A 24,930-nucleotide genomic window follows, 5' to 3' on the forward strand; every position below is an offset into this window, starting at 1 on the left:
CTATACATATACATGTGTGTATATACGTGTGTGTGTGTGTGTGTGTGTCTACACATATCTAGAGATGCTAATACAAAGGGGGTTTACATGTGGTTCCAAGAACAAAGCTTCTCCTGCCATCCTGGAATACACCTTTGAACATCTGATAAAGTGCCGTTAACAAGGAGGGATGGAGCTTCATCCCCATGTTCTTACAGACTCCCGACTTCGTTTGTCCTCTTCACGCACTCATACAGGTGCAGGCTCCATCCGGCACTGGAAAGTTCATTTTCTCTCACACTCAGTATCATCACCGGCAAGACTGGACAAAGATCCGTGTTATTAGGAGGATGAAATGACCTAACTGATGCAAAGCCCTTTGTATGCCACCTGGCACATAGTAACTGCTCAATAAATGTTTGGCTCACTACCCCTGCCAGAAGATTCTTGTTCCCCAAACAAACCATGCTTGTTCAGACTTCCCTGTCTGCCCTGCTTCACTCCCTTCCTCTTGAGGGTGCTACTTGGATGAGAATGAGGCCACCTTCTGCTGCACACCTGCCCACCCAGCGCCTCAGAGGCAGTCTCTCTCTACCGTGTTCCTGAAGTGCAAGGGCCACGCATCTTTTATAGCCCTCATTAAGCCATCAATAGTTGCTGGTGCCTTTAATTTATTTTTACTAGGGTAAAATTCACATAACATAAAATTACCCACCTAAAGTGTGTAATTCAGTGGCATTAGGTACATTCACAAGGGTGCATCTCCATTGCCACTGATTCTAGATATTTTCACCTCTCCATGGGGAAAGCCTATACCTATTCAGCCATCACGCCCCATGCCTGCCTCCCCTCAGCCCCCAGGCACCACTCCTCTTGCTGTCTCTGTGGATTCACCTAGTCTTGATATTTCACATAATGGAATCTTTCAATAGGTGAGTTTTGCCTATTAAGCCTTTTACCTAACATAATGTTTTCAAAGTTCACTCATATTATAGTATGTATCTATACTCCATTCCTTGTGATGACTAAATAATATTCAATTTTATGACTCTATATCACATTTTATTTATCCATTCATCAGTGGATAGGCATTGGGGTGTTTTCCTTTTTTTTTTTTTTTTTGACTATCAGATATAGTGCTGCTATGAACATTCATGTACACATTCTTGTCTGAACCCCTGCTGTCAATTCTTTAAGGTATATACCTGGAAGAGAAATTGTTAGGTCATGTGTTAATTCTATATTTATCCTTTTTTCCATAGTGTTTTCCATAGGGGCTGCACTAATTTCCATTCCCACTGGCAATGCATGAGGGTTCCAGTTTCTCCACATCCTCACCGACACTTGTTACTGTCTGTTTAATTACAACCATCCTGGTGGATATGAAGTAGTAGCTCATTATGGTTTTGATTTATATTTCCTTAATGACTAAAGATGGTGAGCTTCTACTCTTGTGTTCGTGGGCTATTTGCATATCTTCTTTGGAGAAATGTTGGTTATCGGGTTTGCACACCAATCTTCCCTGCAGGCTGTAAACTCAAGGATAGGAGAGGATGACTTTTCTTCTTTGGGTCTTCAGTACAAAAGGCAGGCCCAGGTATGCAGCCAGCACTCCAGGGGGAAAAGAAACTGAACTGAATGAAGAAATGACCTCAAGATGAGAGTAAAGGGAGTCCTAAAGGAGGCCCCACGAGGGTAGAAGCTGTAAGAACCAGGGTGAAAAGATACCCAACTGGAGGAAGACCATACAAACAAGGTGTGACTAGGATCAAAACAATGCGCTGAATTTCATCCTAGGTCCATGATGCCTCCTTTATCTCTATCAATTCATTTGCTCTTCAATGCGGTAAACAGATCCTGAGTCATTGAGTTCTGCTGGGAGCCTGGCTGGGCTCCTGTTAGAGATAGGGGGCGTGGGGGCTTCCCTAGAGACCTCACCCTGCCATAGGCTCCCATGCACCCAGGGGCCCCCTCCCAGGGGCCCTCACCTGTCACTGTCCCTAGTCATCTGATGCTTCTCTCTGTTCAGGGCACTGTTATCATCCCAAGCTGATGGGTCTGTAATATGTGGAAATGAGAACAAGATGAGGGGCTCAAGTACTTTATTGGCTTATGAAGTTCAGAAAAACATCAGATTTAAGCCTGCTGCAGATTTGTTCTCATTTTATTTTTCCTTGCCTTGGGTTACAATCTGCTTCCCACCATATTCCAAATCCAGTCTCCCAGAGTCAGAGCTGAAACGTTTGCCCTCAGCTTTTTTCTTTGATTATTCAATTAAATAGTCTCAGGAATTTTCAAAAATGTTGAAACTGTGGGGCGCCTGGGTGGCTCAGTCTGTTCAGCATCTGCCTTCAGTTCAGGTCATGATCCCGGGGTCCTAGGATCGAGCTCCACGTCGGGCTCCTGCTCAGTGGGGAGTTTGCTTGTCCTTCTCCCTCTGTCCCTACCCGAGCTTCTGCTTTTCCTTTCTCTCTCTCAAATAAATAAATAAAATCTCTAGAAGAAAACAAAACAAAACAAATGCCAAAATTCTTACTTGCTCACTCTCCATAACTGTGGTGCTCACCGGTGACCTTCAGCTCATCATTACTGTCAATGAAAGTTATAATGCATATTTGCACATAATTGCAATTTTGAAAACATGATCATGTATCATCTCATTTATTCTCAAAAGCGCTGTAGGTATGCAGATGTCTCCAGTTAGGTACAAGGAAGGGAAATGACTTGCCTAAGCTCATACTGCCCATAAGTGATGAAGCCAAGATCTCATTTTAGCTCTTTCACTTTTAAAGCTCCCGATTTTTCCACTTATCCATAAAAGCATGACAGAAATTACAGTAGGAACAAATTGTGAATTATTAACATGGTAAAATTACTCCACCATATCCTTTTCTCACAGGTTAGTAAGAGTTAAAATTGCATAAGCTGAATTCCCTGCCTTAGTTTCCAATTCTCTGAACATTTTTCATATTGTCATTTTTGGATGCCAATCTCTTGGCAAGGGATCCAAAAAAATTTCAAACCTAAGCTGTACCCTTAATGACATGACTGTTTTCCCCAAAATAGTCCCTGGGCAAACTGTTAACACATTGTGCTCAATGACCAGGGACACAGCTGGCAAAAAGCTCCATATAAAGTTTCTCTATTTGCTGAGATGGTTTCGTGCTTGGTCCTCATGGATTCCTTTTAATAATTTAGTCACGCACTCCTCTGCAGTTTATTGCTTCCACAATACTAATTTAAACCATGTCAGTGTGCTTACAATATGACTGACAATAGCCAAAGTTTGGAAAAAAAAATTCATTCTTCAATTAAATGTATACTATTCATCTATGAACATCACGCTTGAGTTGTTAGTCAAAAATTCTCTTGCCCTCTCTCTCTTCCTCTCTTCCTCTCTTCCTCTCTTCCTCCTCCTCTGTCCCTCCCCCTCCCATTCTCACCTCCCTCTTATTCTTCTTTTTCCTCCCCCTCTCCCTCTCCTCCCCCCTCCCCAACACACAATGCCCACTGGACAATTTCCAAGCATCTAACATACACTTTACTGAAACAGGCTGGATCGGACCACACACACAATAGAAAATTGCCTAAATAAGGCTGATGCATAAGCAACAGCCACTCAAGTGCAGAGAATGTTTAAACTTTAGGGAAAAAAACAATAAATTAGAGCAGAGCCTTTCTTCTAAAGTGATTCCTTATTGAGGCTTCTGCTCTGAATTAAGAGGTTGTGTCAGAGTGCTGTACATATCTGGGGCCCACCCCGAATTCTCTTTTCCAGGATCAGTCATGGCTCCCTGGGGAGGCACAGCCCCGGAAAGGGTCCACACTCGACAACACGGTGAAGGGCCAAAGCTTAGGCTACATTGTCCTGCAGTTTCCTGGGGTCACCTTTAAATCCTTCAAGCAAAATCCTCTGGGGGTTTCAGGTCATCCTTCTGGAAGGCTGGCAATGCAGACCTGCCATGCTTGCCTACGTGCCCTGCAACAGATGCCACATATGGCCAGAGTTTTCTTTTGAAAACAAAATGTCACCCCCTTTCTTCCCACTGCAGAGCCCAAACCCTCACTATGACCTTCAAGGCCTTAGCTGACCAGGTGCCCAATGCCTTTCCCAGCTGCCCCTTTGCTGCCCCTCCAACCAAACTTGACTCTCCTGTTTCGTCTGGTCCTCCAAGCCTGCTCTACGGTGGGGCCTCCTCCCAGCTGGGCCCTGTGCCTCAACTCTTCCTTGAGAGCCTCCAATAGACAGCTCCTTCTCTCCATGTATAGATTCCACATCCCCTACTCTGAGCATCCCCGAGCTGTCCCAGGTGGACGACATGACGGTTCCAACTCTGCTCCTCCCCAAGAGGAGGAAATACACACACTCGCACCAGGTGTCTTTTCAGTTCTTCTCACTGTCGGTGGAGCAACTTCTCACCCCCGATAAGGTCATGGGCATGGCTGTGGCCTGAGAAATTGGGGGCGGGGGGGGGGGGTGACAGGAGCCAAGCCTGAGATGAGGCCCCAGGAGCTACTGTACATCTCCCCTCACCCACTTGCTCTGTTGAGAGGAGGATGCTCAGAGCCTCACCAGTCCAAAGTGAATAAAGCCCATAAATAAATGAGGAAACTCAAAATAAATCCTTGTTACCATAAGCCATTGAGATTTTAATGCTGTGTGTTACATGGGAGTGGGGCGTGCAAAGGGCAGGGCACCTGGGCCGCTCAGTCGGTTAAGCATCTGACTTCAGGTCAGGTCATGATCTTGGGGTCCTGGGATCGAGCCCCATGTGGGACTCTGTGCTCAGTGGGGAGTCTGCTTCTCTTTCTCCTTCTTCCTTTGCCCCTCCCCCCACTCACACTCGTGCTCTCTCTCAAATAAATGAAATATTAAAAGAGAGACTAATATGCTATGCAATCAAGAATAGCCCCCTCAGGCTCTGCTCTATTACTTTGTTTTCATGTGAGTGTTTACATTCCTAATATATATTTTTTAATTCATTTTTTATTGACTCTTTCCCTACGCTGTAAGTTCCATAAGGACACTGTATTCCCAGGCCTTTAATACAGTGCCTCCCATGTTAACCACTCAGTAAATGCCTGTTAAATGAATAAATGAGATCGCAATTCTTAACTTTTGGAAGGATTTGTAGGTTTTCTAATTTGAAGTCCTAATCTCTCCAAGGTCTGAAGCAAAATCTCTATTTTTTTGTTAGTTAAAAAGATCAACAAATGAACAAATATAATATCATTATATGAGACGACATCATCAGAACTCTAGATGTTTATCGAGAACGAATGAACAACTGGTTATGTCTCATAATAAGAAAATGGCAACTAGTCCATAACACCAGAAGGTCCTGATGATGATGATGATAATGATGGCGGTGGTGGTGATAGTAGCGGTAGTAGTGATAGTGGTGGTGATTGTGGTGGTGGTAGTGATTGTGATCGTGGTGGTGGTATTGATGATAGTGGTGATCGTGGTGGTGATGATGTGGACAGTCATGCCAATCCTGATCAACTCTCCAACCCAACCACCTGGAAGTGACACTACCATGCCCTCAATACTTCTAGGGGAAATTAGTATATACTGACTGTTCCTGGTAAAGAGACCTCCACTCAATCTATAAGCCAACTATAATACTGGGGGTGGGGGTAAAAGGAAGCAGAATCCCTATGCTCACAAATAAAAATTTTAACTTGTACCTATAGAAAGGGCTACAAAATAGCAATATAGTATCATAGAGTCTATAAGAAAGGCATTCAACCTATCCAGGAAAGGTTGGCCCAAGCGGTGATAAGAAAATGGTAACTCCAAGTGAATTTGACTCAAAAAGCAAAGAAAGAGTGAAAGAGGATTCTAGGCAGAGGAAATAGTGTTAAAAAGAGCCTACGGAGTAATAGGCAGGAAGAAGACCAGCTTGCTGGAGTGAGGAGAGTGTGTGTAATAGTTTAAGATGAGTCTTATCAGAGGAGGAGAAAGAAGTCCAGACTCAAAAGGATCCTGTAGGTCAAGTCAAGGAACTCCATTTCTCTTCTCAGTAAGAAACTAGAGAGTTTTAAGGCATGGGGTCACGTGATCAGATCTGCCTTCTGAAAGGACTGGTCAGTCTGCCATGCGGTGAATGGGGGAGCAGGGGGAAGATGGCGCATCGAGTAGCTCGGGCTGAGACGGTAATGGTAGCTACGGAGAGAACTGCGCATGTATCAGAGCTACAGAGCTATTCAAAAGGCAAGATGGTGCCGAACTGGGTATGGGGTGGAGATGAAAAACAAATCCCCCTGGGGATTTTCCTGGCTCCTGTGATGGTCTAGATAGTGGTGATGCTCACTGAGATAGAAAACACTAGAAGAGCAACAAGAGGAGTAAAAATTGTTTGGACAATTTGAGTTTGACTTTCCTTAAAGAGATCCAGGAGAAGACATCAGGAGGAAGGAAGGTTGTGACTTACCTACTCAGAGGTGGTAATGGTAGCCGTGGGGAAGAACAGGGCACTTCAGGAGCAGAGCAGAGAATACGGCGTTAAAAGGGTCTGAGACAGCCTTGCAAAATGCCCCATTTCCTGAACAGGGAGTAGATTAGCCTTCTAAGGGACAGGTAGGGTCAGTAGGTGGCAAGGAAGAAACTAGAAAGAGTTCGAGCTTGGAAACCTGGGGATGGGAGGGACGCATGAACGTGTTCCTGGGACGGACTCCACCTGGCCCTCCCCCTAGATCCCCACCACACACGTTACACAATCCTCTTTATTTCTTTCAAGTTGTTCTGTTTTTTTTTTTTCTTTTAAGATTTTATTTATTTATTTGACAGAGAGAGATCACAGGTAGGCAGAGAGGCAGGCAGAGAGAGAGAGAGAAGTAGGCTCCCCCCTGAGCAGAAAGCCCGATGTGGGGCTCTATCCCAGGACCCTGAGATCATGACCTGAGCCGAAGGCAGCGGCTTAACCCACTGAGCCACCCAGGTGCCCCATTTGTTTCAAGTTTTTAAAATATATTAATAATGCATCTTTCAAGGGCTACAGAAGTGCCAAATAAGACAAGTTCTTTCAGACCAGGACCAACTTCCTATTTAGACCAAAGCAGCACTCACTACCTAGAGAAAGGCTCCGAGAACAGAAAAGTCTCCCTCACCTACTAGAAGGTACTCAACGTGTCCAGATACTGCTCTTAAAGATGAGTCATTGATTCAAGCCAAACAGTGACGTCAACAGCTGAGAGGAGTTCCTACCCACCGTGACGAAACCCTATGATCAAAATGTCCTTACTGAGGACACGATCCTCTATGGGATTCTCTTAGGAGCACAGGTCTGGGGAAAAGGAGAACACATGGAGGTAGAAAAGCCCCTAGGAAGAAGGCACATAGAAGCAGCTTAGGATTTAGACCATGAAGATCACTTTCAAGTACTATCCCAACCATCTGATATGTGCGCAACTCAGGCAAGTCACTTAAACACTCTTTACAACCTCACTGTCTCCATCTGTAAAACAAGATCAATAACATTGTTTTCAAAGGGTTGGCATAGCATCAAATGGATGGGCAGCATGAAAGTGCCCAGAAACCAGGAACGTGACAATGCCTGGTGGTAACCATGGAAACAGGGCCCACTCAGCTTTGGCACTGAGTTCTCAGCCCCAGGTCATGTTCACAGCCACATAATTCAGCATGTGCACAGTGGAGCCCAGCGGTAGGCAGTTACCAGGACAGTTTAGGCATTAATTTTCAATTCTATGGTTGAAGTCATCCCAACAAAATAAGTTATTTCTTAGTCTACCTCTGGGGGAATAAAACCAACTGTGTAAGCATCTTGAAAGAACTAAGACCTTGGGACGGGAAAAACAAGCTTTGATTTCTGTTTCTGCCTCTTGGGTACAGTGTGACCTTGATCAAGTTGCTTAACTTCTCTGACCCTTAGCGTCCTCGAAAGTAACATTGGGGCAATGGCTGGATCAAGTCACTCCCTTCCAGTCTCCTTCCTCTGTCTTCTGTGCTTTTTCTTCGTGGAACTGACCACTGTCTGAAGTGACTGTGTGCATATCGCTTGTAGCTGATTGGCACCTCCATACAGACTATAAGCTCCATGGAAGACAGGGAAACCTCATCTGTCCTATTCCTGGAGCTATCTCCATGGGCCTTCTCCACAGTAGCAATGTAGGAAGTATTTGTAGGATGAAGGAACAAGGCAGTGAAGAAATCACATTGAAACCATAATCCTGTCTTACAGCTGGAACCTGGGCTCAGAGAAATGAGATTTGCTTAAGGCCATGCTTAGGAGCAGGTAGGGAAGAGGTTCAAACCAAGGTCTGGTTAATTCTCAGCTCCACACTTTCTCCAGGACACCACTTTGTCTGCTGGGAGAAATCTGGAGTCTGCACAGCACTCCTTGGAACAAAAAGAACCCATCTCTTCTGCGGCCTCCAAAGTCCTGCCTGCCCCAGCCCCTGCCTCCCTTTCTGACATCCCCATAGCGTGATCCTCACAGGTTCCAGTTTCAGCGTCTTGTCTTTGTATTTCAAACACACAAACCTTGCTCTCACGCCAGGGCCTTTGCATGTGCTCTTTGCTATAACTGGGCGTTCTTCCCCCAGATCTTCCTAAGGGTGGCATTTTTTCTTATCATTTGAATCTCATTTCAAATAGCAGGTCAGGAAAAAGGCATTCTCTGACAACATCAGCCATGAGAGCCCCTTATCTCCACCTGCCTCTGTTAGTCATTCTAATGTCCAAGCACCTGTTTTAACTTCTCTGCAGTGTTTATCAATACTGGAGCTTATCTTATTTGTTTTTACTTTCTTATTGTTCTACACATCCCCCAAATGTCCCTGGAGTAAGAGCTTCATGAGAGACCAGCACATCTGCAGCTATGGGAACAGCACAACTCCTGCCACATGAAGCCCAATGAACACATTATCTCAGGACTCATATTATCCCTGTGACAATTATTCAAATCGACCTCTGCTCTAGAGTGAGAAGAAGAACAATTTATCTTGGAAGCAATCACTCTGTGCTGAGACTATAATGAATTTAAAAACGTGCTACAAGGACTCAAATGACATTACATTTTATTTTTATTCGAAATCCAGGTAACAGTGACATCATTCATCCTTTTGAAAAGATATTTATTGCACATATACTATATCCTACCATCAGGAGTATAGCCATGAAGACAGCTCTGACCTCATAAAACTTAAAGTCAAAAGCAGATGTTTGAACGTGTAATTACAAGAAAGCATGGCAAGTGTTGTGATGTGGCACAGAGCAGGACCACCTGCTCCAACACAGGAACCAGGGTGAGTGGGGGTAGAGAGGTAATATTTAAGCTGAAAGCTACAGAAATGGGTTAGGATAAGGTGGAGGGGATATAAGTGTGGAGGTGACACAGGCAAGTGGACCCAGGGTCCAGCAAGCATTGCGAATGAGCCTGGCCCCCAGATATGGGGATATGAAACACATCACCCTGCTTGCCTTGTCGAGCATTCAGCTATCTAATAAGCTTCCACAGTCCCACTTTTGATAAAGACATGAGTCCAGGCATACCTGGGTGGCTCGGTCGGTTCAGCGTCTGCCTTCGGCTCAGGTAATGATATCAGCGTCCTGGGATGGAGCCCTGCGTTGGGCTCCCTGCTCCGTGGGGAGTCTGCTTCTCTCTCTGCTCCTCTCCCCCACTCGTCTGTCCCCCTACTCTCTCTCCCTCTTAAATAAATAAATAAATAAATAAATCTTTTTTAAAAAAAGAGTATTTACCCTAAAGATACTACATATCTTTACAAATATAAATGATCCAAAGGGGCACAAGCACCTGAATGTTTATAGCAGCAATGTCCCACAATAACCAAACTATGGAAAAGAACCTAGATGTCCATCAACAGATGAATGGATAGAGAAGATGTGGTGTATACGTGCAATGGAATACTATGCAGCCATCAAAAGAAATGAAATCTTGCCATTTGCGACTTGGATGGAACTAGAGGGTATTATGCTGAACGAAATAAGTCAATCAGAGAAAGATAATTATCATATGATCTCCCTGATATGAGGAATTTGATAGGCAGGGTGGGAGGTTTGGGGGGTAGGGAAGGAAAAAATGAAACAAGATGGGATTGGGAGGGAGGCAAACCATAAGAGACTCTTGATTTCATGAAAAAAACTGAGGGTTGCCGGGCGGGGGGGGTGAAGGGGTAGGGAGAGGGTGGTTGGGTTATAGACACAGGAGGGCATATGCTATGGTGAGTGCTGTGAAATGTATAAGCCTGACGATTCACAAACATGTACCCCTGGGGCAAATAATACATTACATGTTAATAAAAATAATTAATTAAAAAAAGACATGAATCTGGAAAAATATTTTTCTACCCTGAAGATAAATGTCAGTATTATGATACATTATAAACTGATGGTCAACCTCAGAGGCAGGGAGACAATGGGGAGTGGTGGGGACTGTGGATCTGACGATATCCTTCACACAAAGGATATCGTCATGCAAACAAGGGATGCTGTACAGATGAACATGAACAAAAAGACAACAGGAGTTCTGTTGGAGATTCTGTTTCCTCAGCCTTGACAGGTGGCAAGGGGTGCCTGGGGTGAGCACAGGCCCCTGGGTAGACCTGGTGTTGAGAACTTTTACTATTTCAAGGGAACCTAGACATCATATTTTTATCCTTCATATTTTTTTATGTTGAGTCAGAAAATACTTCCTCTATAAACCAAGCCAAACATCCTTCCAGGGAAGATCAGGCATATACGCTTATAAAATGGGATACAAGAAAAAAAATTCTTAAACATGCTCATTTTCAGTTGGGTGGGATCGGTATTACTTGAACCTGCCACCTGCCTTGCAAGTTTCCTCCTGCAGTAAAAGCAATGACCCTGCTTCCGAGCAGGAAGGGTACAGGCAAGTAAGAATTTCACCGTGCGTGTCCAGTAATAGTATGCTACTGATAATCTAAATCTTCTCAAAATTTGTGTAGTACCATATATCCACAGATGAGCTCAATTCAATGGGCAGATACTAGGACCCTAATGCAAAAAACATGTAAAAAAGTGCCTTTCCAATTTCTCATTGCAGAAATGTAGATTTAGAGAAAATGTTCTTATGGCATCGATGCTCAGGGTATGGGTCCTGCATTGTAAATTTACATAGGATATGGAATGCCACCAAGTAAACAATTAACCACCTCTGGCCCCCCCAGTCCTTAGAATGGGGGTGGTCTTTCCTGACATTTTCCCCCCATTCTGCAAGTCTGAATTCCATTGAGCAAATGGTTTCTGTTCAACTCTCCAACTCAAACACCCTTGGCATTCTTCAGCGAAGAGCTTTATTTAGAAGTTCCCAGAGAAATGAAAGTGAGAAAACCCAGTTCATAAAGGGGATGGATATAAAGAGCTCCATTAATACAGCTGCTGGGCCTGGAAAGTCAACAAAGCCCGATAATGTGTTTTATTTGGACCTATCCTCTGCTGTGCTCTGGTGATAAGGAGGCACACAGAGACACTCACCGCGCTACCCGGACTCAGCCCCTCATTGATTCCGAAACAATGCTCCCTTTCAGAGCACACCCACTTAAGTGAATGATAATGAGGCGATGCCGGGAAGAAGACTGGAGAAGACTGGGTACCCCACAGGGCAGCCGGGCTTTTTATCAGGTGCTGCCCGCTGCCTTGTGGAGGCATCGTGGCTCCTCCGTTCCCCTCTCCCCTACCCTCCTCTCTCCACGCGCACTAGCTTGCAGCCGCGGCACACCTGCATGGTTAAGGGTGGTGGCCCGTCTCCCACGGCCCAGGCAGGTACCAGCCAGGGCTGCAGAATCAGACGTGGGAGGTTGTCTGGAGGCACCTCTTCCAACCTTGGAGACCACGCCCAGGGGCAACTCCAGGCTCCTCTGATGGCCTCTACAACCCGACGGCAGTCAGCGAAGACGGCCGCTCTGCGACCATCTCACATCCTCTCTCAGCAACAGCAACACTACGCCTGTGCTATGTCCTGCCTGCCTCCTGCCACGGTGCTTGCTACTCCCTGTGCCTGGAACACCACTCCCTCAGAGTGTCGCAGGGCTCAGCTCAATGTCACCCCCCATGACCTCCCTCACCACCCTATGTCACATCACTCCCCGTTCACCCCCTAGCCCGTCACCCTCTACTAGTTTCCGCAGAGGACTCATCTCTATCAGAAGTGATCTGGGTAATGATTTGTGGGATGGTTTCATTTCTGCCTCCCCTCCTAGAACAAAAGCTTCATGAGGGCAAGGGCTTTCCCTGTCCCATCCACAGGCAGATGTCCCCAGTGCCCAGAACTGTGTCTGGAAAAATCTCAAATGCCTTCATGGGCCACGCAAGTGGTAGCAGTGAGTGATAAGGACCACCTGTAAGGCAATATTTAAATCATGCTGCAGGTCAAGCAAAACACAGCCAGAGGCTAAATGTCCTCTCCGTCACCAACTCGAACGTGGCCACGATCCTCTTCAAATGTAGTTCCCAGTATTGGTACCTGCTAAGTCAGATGCGGTCTGGCAAGCCCTAAACAGACACTCCATCCACGCCAGGGCCCAGCACTCTCCTGGCTGGCGGGGGGGGGGGGGGGGGGGGGGATGCCGAGGGAAGGTCGTTTGGTTTGTTTTCAATGACTATGTCTCATCATTGGCAAATATCTTATTCAACTAACAACCCAGCTGGATTTGTTTTCCAACTTGCCTCTGAAACAACCATGTTCTTTCAGAAAATGCAACTGGAATTATAAATCAAAGTCTAATAAGAGAGTTAAAGAAACCAACCAAGGATAGCAGATTATGGGGGGGGGGGGGAGTCAGTGATGGGAGGGGGCAGACTGTGTTGCCTGGTTTATTTTTCTATACAATTTGCCTCCGAATCCCACCTGGTTTGGGCTATCAGTAGAAAGAAATTTCTTTCCCGAGTCTTGGAGCACGCACTGTCCGACATGTGCTGCCCAGAAGCAGAAAACGTAAGTCAACTGGGATTAAACTTCTGCTATCGGTAACTTGCAGTCAATGGAATCCCCATGGAGATCTCTGAAATAACCCTTTTGTATTCACCAGGAGTAGCAAGAGCCCAAAATTAAGAAATTCATAGCCTTCAAGCAAATTCTGGGCAGATCTGAATTAGAATATTCTTTTTGAGGCTGGAAAATTTTGGCATTTCTCTAGCTTGGAAAAAAATGGAAAAGTGGAAGTTTGTGTCCTCAGAAAGACTATTTGCTCTAGGTTTTCTGTTCAGTCCAAACCAAAAAGCCATGGAAACACATCAGAAGCGGGGCTATACATTTCGTCCCAATTTCCACTGTGGTTGGGGACTTTCATGCAGGCAGAGACCTTGAAAGTCTCCGGTCTATTTCTCCAAATAAAGTCAAACCTCAGCGGTCCTTCAATCTAACCAGCATCATGCATGAATGGAATTAATCTGAAACTTCAGTTCTTTACAGTTCTCAAATCAAAAATGGATGTGAAGAGAGAAAAGCTAAATTCACTGAAAACCAAAACACGGATAACCCAGTAGGAGCTCCCCCCCCCCGCCCACCCCACACTCAAAATACTTTGGTCAGGAGAAGTTCGAGTGTCAGCTCTTTAATAAGAATGATTTGGGACTATCCAACACTCCTTTAATTTTGCCCACATTGAGTGATGACTAAAAGTGTTTTTGATCTCAGGCTTAAGTCAGCTTCAAAGCCATGTCTCTCCTAGCCCGCTGGGGTGATTGGGTAGAAGCAGAGCTCTTGCCAGTCTTTAGAAGAAAATCAGCAACTCAGGATCGTGACCACCGCTCACTGACAAAACCATCACCCACTTCATGAAGCCTATCAGGGATAACTCTACACCAAGACGCCCCTCCCTTCAACAACTCCTCCCATCTGGAAACAAGGCTTCCAGCAGAAACACAAGAGCCCCTGAAAAAGCTGCTTACATTGGGCATTCCCGCAATTCCATTGTGTGGTCCAATCTGGGAAGGTCAGAGGAAAAGAGCCAAGAGGTGGACAGGATCCTGAGTTACAAAGTCCCCAGTCCCCACTGTCCCCAGCAATGGCCCCCGCCCTCCCCCACTCTGCAGTGACCAGCCCCAGCGTCCTGCATGCCTCCGTCTCCGAAAGGCTCCGGCATCCGCTCCACATAATGCGGTGGGAGGGATATTTAGGTTCCCTGGGACAAAGGTCCGAGCAGCTCAACGCCCTCTCTGCAGGACGGAACATCAGACAAGAAAAGAGCCAGCCTGTCCTGAAACCCTGGTCCTGGTGGTAGACTTTTAAATAAAGTCCTTGGGTGCCTGCCTCTGCCTGCCTCTGCACTTGCTTGTCAAGGGGGCTAAACGTTCATGGCATCTTTATTATTGTTTTGTGCTGTCCTGGCAGCAGCTTGAAGGACAGCAGGGAGGACTCAAGATGCTGATGCACTTACACACATACACACACACACACACACACACACACACACACACACACACACGCACACAGGGCTGCAAATTCCAACAGGGGAAAAGACCAGTGGAGGAGGGGCAGATCCCGCTTTGTCTCTCTTTGTGGTTCAGGGGAGAGGTGGAAGGGAGCGTGAAAACAGGGTGGGGGTGGGAGAGCCCAGCCTCAGAACAGGAGACAAACCGCCGCAGAGCCATAAGCCCTTCTTTCGGGGTGCGGGTCATAAAAAGAGGGTGCATTTAGGGGTGTTCTTGGAAGGGGCTTCTCGAAGGTTAATGTTGGGTTTGAGACAGATGTGGGTGCTTAGTTTTCACAAATTTTGAAGTTGGAAATCAGTCAGTCAGTCCTGAGAGCATTCTAAACCCTCACTGTTAACCAGGAATAAATTCGTTATTAATTTTCAGGAGTTTCTCTCTTGGCCAAGAAGTCCTTTTTAGAGAGAAAACTTTATATATATGTGGGGGGGGGGGGTAGGGAGAGTGAGAGAGAGAGAGATCACTTGTCAGGCTACAAAACTCTGCTGATTCTAAAAGAAAAATAGTGGATTTGCTTCCTCTGATTGCCCAGAAAATTGAGAGCAAAGGGAGAGCTCACCGTCGGGCTGATCCAAGGCTGGCTGACTCCCTTTGCCAGATATTTTTCAAGTGTTACCAATACGTTTCCCTCTGTTTGGGACAGACCCCACCATGGCCGCACTGGGGGTCTCTGAGGGTTTTCTGGGATGTAAATAGACGTGAGCTCACGAAGGACCCTCAGGGGCCTTTCATCTGGGCCCTCAGCAGCCTGTATCCAACTGCCTAGGAATGACCCAGGAGGCCAGCTGACGACACAAAACCCAGCTCCATGGTCAAAGGCGAACAAGTGCCCGAAGGATCTCACACGTCAGGCTGCGCTGTCCGCAGAACCCATCACGGGGCAGCTGAAATCGAATATAGAATCCTGTAAATTGGTTACAGAAACACAGTTCAGAAGGAGAAAGCGAGTCAGGGGGATCAAAAGCAGGAGGGCCTAATACCAATGGACACCTCAGTAAAACAACTGTAAACCATGAGCCGCCAGGGGCAGGGCGATACCTGGGGACCAACGTTCACATGCAGAGCTAGAACACGGAGAGCGGGCCGTGCAGATGGCTTTGCTTGGAGGCTGGGGATTTTTGATCTGCCAGTGACGACGACACATTTTAATTCTATGTTGATCCCTCTCTCTTAAATCTGGGGGACTCATCCAACAAATAGAACTTCTTCAAGCTGCTCCAAACTCTTGATGTCGGCTCCACATTTTTAATTAATAACAGTATAGTGCGTCTGGTATTTGGATGGCAAAAGAGGAACACATGTAGCAAACATCATTTTTATCTGTGAGTAGCAGAATGGTTGGGGAAGAGGCAGGAAGGAGGGGCATCTGTCGCCATCCAGAGCCCTCACCCCCAGGGACAGTGGGGGCTGACCCTGTGTGGAGCCTGGGCAGGCACTTCCTGGGAATAAGCCACTCGACCATGTGAGATGAATTAACTGTTTAGGGCAAAGGAACCTGATACTGTTAGTTTCTTCTCACACCAGAGTGGGATTGTCAAATTGGAAGTGAGGGCAAGGCAATGACCCATATAATTTAGAGAGGGTGGGGGAGGGGAAAGATGTTTGGATGTATAGTTTCTAGCTAAACACCAAACAAAGGCTACTGTCCATTCTACTGTCCAAGGCAGAATGGAGTCACCGGAAACTAATGAATTAGTAACCTGTTGTGCATGCTTCTATTCCAGAAGATGAGGGATCCTCTAAGGAAAGCAGAATCTGTTGATGGCTGGCATCAGCACTCGAGCATGTTGACTCTGCCTGCTAATATTAAGACCATAATCCACTTCTGGGAAGACAAGGGTGTCTTCTCGTCTTCATATCACTACTGTCCTTAAAAAGAAGCTGAATGGGAAGTTGGTCATCGGCGGAAAGAGAATGTTAAGTGTGTAGGGGAGGGGCACCCTGTTTTTCATCACCAGGGACAGGTGCGCCGGTCTGTGGGCCATACTTACTGATGATCTATGTTTTACTGACTTTCCTACTGAAAACCGGTGCTGCCCTTCTGTGTCTGTGTCTCCGCCAGAAAGCTGAACCCCTCCTCCTGTCCTCTCCACAACAAGGGACAATCTCACTCCCTTCGTCAAGTCTCTGTGCACTTGCCACTTCTTCTGAGGGGTCACCCTTGACCAGCGTTCTACCTCCTTTCTCCCAACAGAATGAATCACGCAGCGGCACCTGGGATCTTACTGCACTTCCTATTATCAGGAGATAAGTAACTCTTGGAGCCTTGGTTTCTTCCAGGGACATGGAGACAATCCCTTACAAAGGTGATAAAAGAAAAATACACCACATGGAAGCCAACAAGCTCAGGAACAGAGCGTGCTGGGTACTAAATAAAGGGGGTTTCTCCTTCCCTTCTATCTGTATAACCATTCCCAAACGGATGTGCCACTGTGTTCTTTCACTTGTGGCCCACTGGTAGTTTCTTGGGTGCAAAGAGCATGTCTCCTTTTTTGTTTGTTTTTGGGGGTTTCCTGGGCTTTCTTTTCTTTTCTTTTTTTTTTTTTTTTTTTTTGTGTTTCAAAATTCATTTTTGTACATCCGGAATCTAGCAGAATGCCTAGAGAGAGTACGTATATAATGCACGACGCATGAATTAAAATATGATAATGAGTTCATGAATTTATATGATAAATATTTACTTAGCACCTACCACATGCCTGACAGCTTCTGAAATAAACAAGACGGAGATGCTGCAAACTCCGACGCGTTAAAAACTAACGGATGGGGGCGCCTGGGTGACTCAGTGGGTTAAAAGCCTCTGCCTTCAGCTCGGGTCATGATCCCAGGGTTCTGGGATCGAGCCCTGCATCGGGCTCTCTGCTCAGCGAGGAGCCTGATTCCCCCTCTCTCTGTCTGCCTTTCTGCCTACTTGTGATCTCTGTCTGTCAAGTAAGTAAATAAAATCTTAAAAAAAAAAAAACTAACAGATGCATGGGAGTGTGGTTCAGGGCAATCAGTCAGCAAGCACATGATGATACTTTCACTCGGGGACGGCATGTAACATACAGGCTTTCAAGATGGATAGATGGATGGATGGACAGAGGGTTGGAGGGTTGGAGGTTTGGAGGGATGGAAGGAAGGTTGGAGGCATGGCTGCCAAATAGGAATTTTTACATCAAGTTAAAAAAGAAAAAAGGACCTGTCAGTAACCGCACTCGGGCCCAAGCCAACTGAACCATCAGTCTAGTTCTTCACTTGCCCGTCACTGGTAATCACTGACCCCATTTACAATAGCACCACCTTTAAAGGCTCTCGGTTCATGCGAAAGCCTTTCTGGAAATAAGAGACAGTGCTCTGGTTTTGGTAACTGCCTGCTCTGCTGGTCTTCCTGCTGCCACCCCTGGTGTCCGCCTTCCTTCCCACCCAGGCTCAGGAGGGCCTCCCACACATCTTCTGGGGGCTTCCTCCTCCTCCCTGTACTCAAGAAGCGCCCCCACAACCCAGGGCCCTCTCTAAGATCCAGCGTGGATCTTCTTCCCCCCCTCCCCCCAAAACAAGGTGCCTGAGATGAAGTTCCCTCGGTGTCCACGGAGTTCTCCTGTCCTTGGCTTTCAGTCCTCAGATCCTGGAGGGAGGGGAGCGGGGAGCGTGCTGCCAGAGCATCGTTCACTGCTTTCAACTCCCCACAGAGTCTCAGCCCCAAATAAAATGAGAAGCGCTTTGTTTTATTTTTAAATTTAAAAAGTGCCTTTTAAGTCCAAGATTGCTAAGTGTTCTTAGAACATGTCCTATTTCTCCCTCCATGTAAGGGCTTTTGTTAGAGGGGAAGGAGAGACAAGTACAGCAAAGCGGCTTGACCAAGGCAACAGTTCGTGTCCTCAGCTGACCCCACGAGAGAAGACCCAGGTGGACCCCTTCCGTTTCTGCCTCGTGACCCTTTGTTCTCCCAATGCGGTGTGCCCCGGCCCATCTGCTCTCACACCCCACGCTCCTCTCTTGGGAACCAAGCTTCGGCCACATGAAGAGCACCCGCTAAGCTTCCAACAGACCATAATCCTGCTGCCCACTCAGCCCGCCACTTGCACACTTTGCTGCTTCTCCCAATGAGATGCCCTCTCTCATCCTTGTCTGTCGAAAGGGCCATCTGCCTTTTGAGGGCAACCCCATGGTCATTTTCTCTAAGAAATCTCAAATCTCCTGGCAAGTCAGTGGATTTTCCCTCTGTATAGAATTTGTTACAATAATTATAAGGCATATTTCTATCAGCTTTGCATCAATATTACCAATCTACATGTCTTGAATTCTCAGTAAGAACCCCGGTGTCAAAAATTCTCATATAGTCTCTGTATCACTGGGACTGAGCCTTATGCAGCCAGGCAGACACTAGAGAGCAAATGGATGGATGGATGGACGGACGGACGGACAAACAGATGGACAATGGACAGACGGCTGGCTGGCTGGCTCAGTACTTCTCGGGGGTGGGGGGCGCTCATCTTTGACACACATTTTTCTCCATCACAAACCTAATAACTATAAAGATAAGAGGGTTCATTTTTCTTCATCTTCAGTGTTGAACTGTAAGTCTCTCAAGCTAGGTTTTTCTATTAAAGCACCTTTCAAAAGTCCCCTAGGCTTTGTTGGTAAGACTAATGGAAATTTTATTTTTATCATCACTACTTTCTGATTGAATTTTCTAAACATTTTCTTTTCTTCTTCTTTTTTCCAAACAAAATGCTACTTTTATCTTATAATAATAACTTTAAATATTCAGAAACACCAATTCTAAAGCATAACCAAAGCCAGAATTGTCATTAAAAAATCTCAAATCTCTGAGATAGTGAGAAGAGATCAAAGCCATTTCCCCGTAATTAGGAGACTCCAATGAGCAAGCTATTTGGCAACTTTTACAGAGATACATGAATATATTTTGCTTCTGAAAATTGAGACCAAGTGAGCTAATTATTAATTTACATTCAGACTTTAATTCCCAGAGACTCCCTTTGGCCAACTTTATAGTTAATAACTCATTCCCTCACAAAATGAGTAATTAAAGAACCAGGGAGGAATTTTACTAAGATGAAATTCTACAAGCAAGTCTGTTACATGGGCTCTGGGGATCACCTTTACATTAAATGCAACCTACCACCATATTGAAATGTTGGCACTTCCAGTGGTCTTAAAAAAAAAAAAAAAAAAACTGAGAAAACTAGATCTTGTCCTATTAGAGTCTTTGAAGGAAATTAAATGCTAGGAGAAATGTGCTATATCTAAATTTACCTAGATAATTACTTGAAAAGTTGTCTCCTGGAATTAAAGCTTTGATCTAGTTTCTTCTGTTTCCAAAAGGAATGAATGCACTTTGCTTCTCAGATGGCCTGGACAAGATTTGCTAAAACAGGTGAAGAGGACCCTCGAGGTCCCTAGTAAGTTCCCTTTTCTGTTTTCCTGAGCAATTATACACAACAGTACCTTTTTTTCATGGAGGTAAAACTCATATAACATAAAGCTTATCATCTTAACTAATTTGAAGCGTACAACCCAGTGGCATTTAGTAATTCACAAGGCTGCACAATCATCACCTCCACCTCATTCTAAAATGTTTTCGTCACCCCTAATATAAACTCCGTACCCCTGAAGCAGTCACTCGCCATTCACCCACCCCTTTACTTATTCTGTATATTTTATATAAATGGAATCATCCAATATATGATCTTTTATGTCTAGCTTTTTTCACTTAGCATAATGTCTCAAAGTCATACATGTAGCGTGTATCAGTCCTTCATTCCTTTTTACGTCTGGATAATATTACACCCGGGGGATAGGCCACATTTTGTTTACCCATCACACTAGGTAGTTCTCTCCCAGGACCCTTAAGAGTGCAAAGCACTCAGCTTCTTGGAATTCATTCCTGGTTTGGAAAATTTGGGAGAAAAGCATAAAAATGGTAACCCTGGGGCAGAAGCCAAGCTAACCAAATGAGGCAATGTTTACTCCCATCAAAGAACAAGCAGGTTACAGCGGGCCCTCACAATTTGATACTGTGTGCTAAAAGCCTAGAACACTTTGTACCGTTTGACCTAATAATTATGCATCTAGGAATTTATCCTAAGGAAGCAGCAAAAAGTGAAAACAAAAGTTATGCTCCAGAGTGTTTATCACATTGTTATTGACATTAGCAAAGATTTGAAAGTTCCATAAACGCCTTATAAAAAGGAGAAGAGCAAGGAAATGGCAGCATGTCCCGTCCGTAGATACTCTGCAGCCATTAAGATAATATTCTCAGAGTCCGTAAAACAACACTCATGGTACACAATTAAGCAAAACCCATAACCTTTTTTAGTACTACGAACACATTTTTTTCTAAAAACTACGTGTGTGGCTGTGCGTAAATACACACATGCCTGTATAAATAAAGACACTCTGCCATGCTGACTGAGGTCATCTCAGCACAGCAGGATTACGGGCTATTCTTATTCTTATTCTTTATAATTTGCTGTATTTGCCCTGTTCTTATGTTGCATGTGCATGACTTTCAGGATTAGAAAAAAGTCAATGGATGTGTACGAAACCAACAAAGACATGGCCCCTAAGGTCCCGATCCTACCCTCCCCCATCCAGAGCTCTGCTGGGAACCTTCAAGCTTCTCCTTCATACAGTCTTCTCACTGTACCTACTACAGGCAATCTCCCATTCCCAGGAAGCCATTTTCCAAATAAAACAAGGCTCAGATCATTGTCATGATGTAAGATCCCGATTTCCCCCATGTATCACTCTTCACTATGGCTTCTGCACTCATTGCTCCCAATCGCGGTCCTTCCCTCCCTTCACGTGTCCCTGTGAACACTCACCTGACATTCCAGCCCCTCCCTCCACACCCCCACTTCCGGATCTCTCTGCCCATAATATCTCTATATCCTTTGAACGCTGACTGTCTTTTCTGTTGGAACTATCCATGTGATACTTCCCTAATGCTACTTTTGTGTAGAAGAACTTTGGTTTTACGTCCTCATTAGATTGTAAGTCCTATAAAGACGGAGTGGAATCTTTTCTTGGGGAGAGGGAATCCTTTAGAAAGCCTAACCCAGTATGCGGCACATAGCAAACATTTGCTACCTACTTGTGAAATGGACAAATATAAAGTTCTTCACAATTGTGTGCACCTTTTAAAATCATCCTGGAAATTTAGCAGAATAAAATTTTCTTTGGTCCCATCATAGAGCAGACAACTCAGAGACTCCATTTCTCAGTGATCTCTTCTCACCAGGTGGCCTGGCCAAGCTCCCCGGGGGCCTGGCCACACGAGTAGAAGAAGTAGGGAGATATATGGAGCTGTATTTCATTCCTAGTTCCTCACTTCCAGCCTCTCTAATAATGGCCTCAGGGAAGTCTTCTGTTGGAAAAGTCTGAGAATGCTATTTGGCTCTAGCATTTAAATAAGAAGAACTATTTTGTTGTTCTGAAATCCATATATTTCAAAATAACTAAAGGAACACCTGTAGAAATGTACTGACATGAGCGAGTATCCATGAAACAGGTATGTTGCAAATCATCCTGGAAATCAACCCCTATTCAAGTCCTGCTCTCCTGCTCCTACACACTCAACGGTAACATCTAGGATTACTGAAAGGATCAGACAGAAGTCCCCCACCCGCACACTCTGCAAAGTGATTTATATCAGCAATAGGTTTAGAATTCCTGTTTGAGATCAGGAGAGACAGGGACATTTTTGTCAAATTGCCTTAAGGATATTTTATTTTCCAAAGCTGAGTCAGAGCTTCCCTAAGAACTGAAAGGCAGTCCTATCCTGTTCCTTGTGGACCTGGGAAATGGGGCCTTCTCCTGAGACAGGCACGTTGCTTTCAGCTGCCCTCCTATTATCCTGGCGTGGCCCCTCTGACTCCCCCACCCTCTCTCCACAGCTTTCCCTCAGTATCCAGCCAAGACTTCCAAAAGGTCAAGATCTTCCCTACATCACAGCCTATGCCCATGCCCTTCCCTCAGCCTACAGAGGTTTTCCCTTTCTCTTTCCTGACCAGCTGTGGCTCGAGGTCTCAATTAAAATGTTACTTTGTAGAAGGGGGATATTCCTGAGTGTCCCCCCCAACCCTGACCATCTAAACAAGCCTCTCTCATTTTGCTCCTATCAAGCACCCGGTCCTTATCTGTCACAGCAGTTGTCACAGCTCGCAATCATACTTGTGTGAATGTGCATTCAAAGTCGGACAGCCCCACTAGAATGGGAGGTGTGTGAAAGTGAGGGTTTTCGTTTTGTTCATCCTAGGGGCTGGCGGATGGAAGGTGCTCAGGAAACATATGCAGCATGCAAGACTCAAGGACAGCCACCCAAACCTGGCTCGAACACCTTGAGCTCTTCCTCCAGCCCACCGGCTCTATCCAGCAGGTAGTTTCTATTTATTTCTTTTCTTAAAAAAGATTTTATTTATTTGACGGAGAGAGAGATCACAAGCAGACAGAGAGGCGGGCAGAGAGGGGGAAGCAGACTCCCCACTGAGCAGAGAACCCGATGCAGGGCTCAATCCCAGGACCCTGAGATCATGACCTGAGCCAAAGGCAGAAGCTTAACCCACTGAGCCACCCAGGAGCCCCAGTAGTTTCTATTTCAATTTCCTAACCTACATTTAGAAAAAGGACAAACTTCACCCACCTTACCTGAGCATTGCGTGTTGACTGGGAAACTCGGAGGCAAGTTAAAGGGCTCAGTTATTATTATTGTGCTTTCCAAATTTCCAAAAATACAATCACACGGATGTGAGGTCACACACATGTGTATGTTGGAGCAGAAATGCTCTCCTTGGTGTCTGTTTATTTCCTGAATTTTATGGTTCTTTTGGGGAAACTCAAATAAGTATCAAATCGAATGTGGAAATGGCTGCTCTATTGGCATCCGCTCAGGAAATGTACACAACTGAGCCATGGGTAGAGGCAAATCAATGCCCTCTCTGTAACCACACATTCAAGATGGCCGCCACCAGGAAGGCCAGACCGAAGCTGTTAGAAGCTGGGAAGGCAGTTTTAAAATGTTGTGTTTTCTACAGATGATTGCATTTCTAGCGCCCTGGGATTCACTAGCTCTCTGGTAAATAATTCCTTTACATCTGCTGCTGACAGTTCAATATTCCCTCTGATAATGTTCTCAGGTGTCAACAGACAGAACACTGAAACTTTGATCTCGACACAGCGATTGTCATCAGCCACTACACTTTGGAGATGTTCCTCTTGGAAACCCATCAAAAAATTGAAAAATTTACACGGTGAGTGTTTCAAACATGGTCAGCCTCTAAGGCCCCTGCCTAAAAACAGGCATAAATGGCTTCCACTGAATAATGCCAGATTCCTGACCAATGGAAAAACAAAACAAAAAATACCACCCCCACCCATTTACCTCCCTCCTTCCCCAACCTGTACCCCACTCCTCCAAAAAAAAAAAAAAAAAAGAAAGAAAAAGAAAAAGAAAGAAAAGATTGCAGCACTGCCAAAGTCTTTTAAGAACCATTCCAAGGAGCCTCGGACAACTCTGGCTCTCTAAAAGGATACCATTGTAAAGGCAAGCTCTCATATTTCAATGACATACGTATATGTCTCATAGAAACCAAGGCTTATGTGTCTCAGGATTTCTCCTTAGTTAACCACAATTGCAGGGAAATGGCACCACATTCATAAAGTTAAATGTGGTAGCAATTACTTTGCTGGCAAAGGAGGAGGAGGGTCTTGATGGCCTAAGTCCTACAAGTCAGGATTAAATAAACGTGTCTTTTAGAGTTACACTGATAACTTGGAACACTCCAAGTGCTGACTGTTTGATGCTCCAACTGTGGGGAGAACCGGCGCTTCTCGTCGACAAACCCATTCTGACCTGGCCAGAAGGTATGTGGGACAACCTTGGAATAAAACCAGTTTTTCCAAATATTAATTCATGCATCTGTGCATGCACATGAACACAAATACATATACTCTGATTGAGAAAACAACTCCAAAATAATCCTGAATATGTAGATTACTAAATGTATTTAGATCCCAGGAAATAACTTAAAAATTGCTTTCCTGTATCGTATTTACTAAAATGGTGCTATCGCATACTTTGGGGAAGAAAAGATATGGGTTGGGTAACCTGAGCATTGTTTAATGGTCACTGATTTTGCTAATGGCCAGCCAGCCTCTTTTGGATTTCATTAGAACAGAAGTATGCGATAAGATTCCTGCGAGCGTGATAAAGCTACAAGGCCATTTTCAAGTGCAATATGGTTTATGTTTAAGGTCCCAGTTCCAGCTGGAACAGAAAACGACTCCCTTTCTATAGCTTTCCCCCGGTGGCTAGAATTCCCACACACAAATAATTTAGACAAAGAGCCTCACAAGTCAACAAAATATAAACAGATATATAGATCCCTTCGTTGTCTTCTACCACTAAAACGTGTCCACGCCTGAACTAATAGAAAGAGAGCACAAGGAAAGAGCAAGTCAAGAAGGAAACATTTTTCCAGCATGAGAAATGGTAGAAACGTCAAAAGTTTTCC

Source organism: Mustela nivalis (genome assembly GCF_964662115.1).
Source record: "Mustela nivalis genome assembly, chromosome: 2".
Taxonomy (NCBI): Eukaryota; Metazoa; Chordata; class Mammalia; order Carnivora; family Mustelidae; genus Mustela; species Mustela nivalis.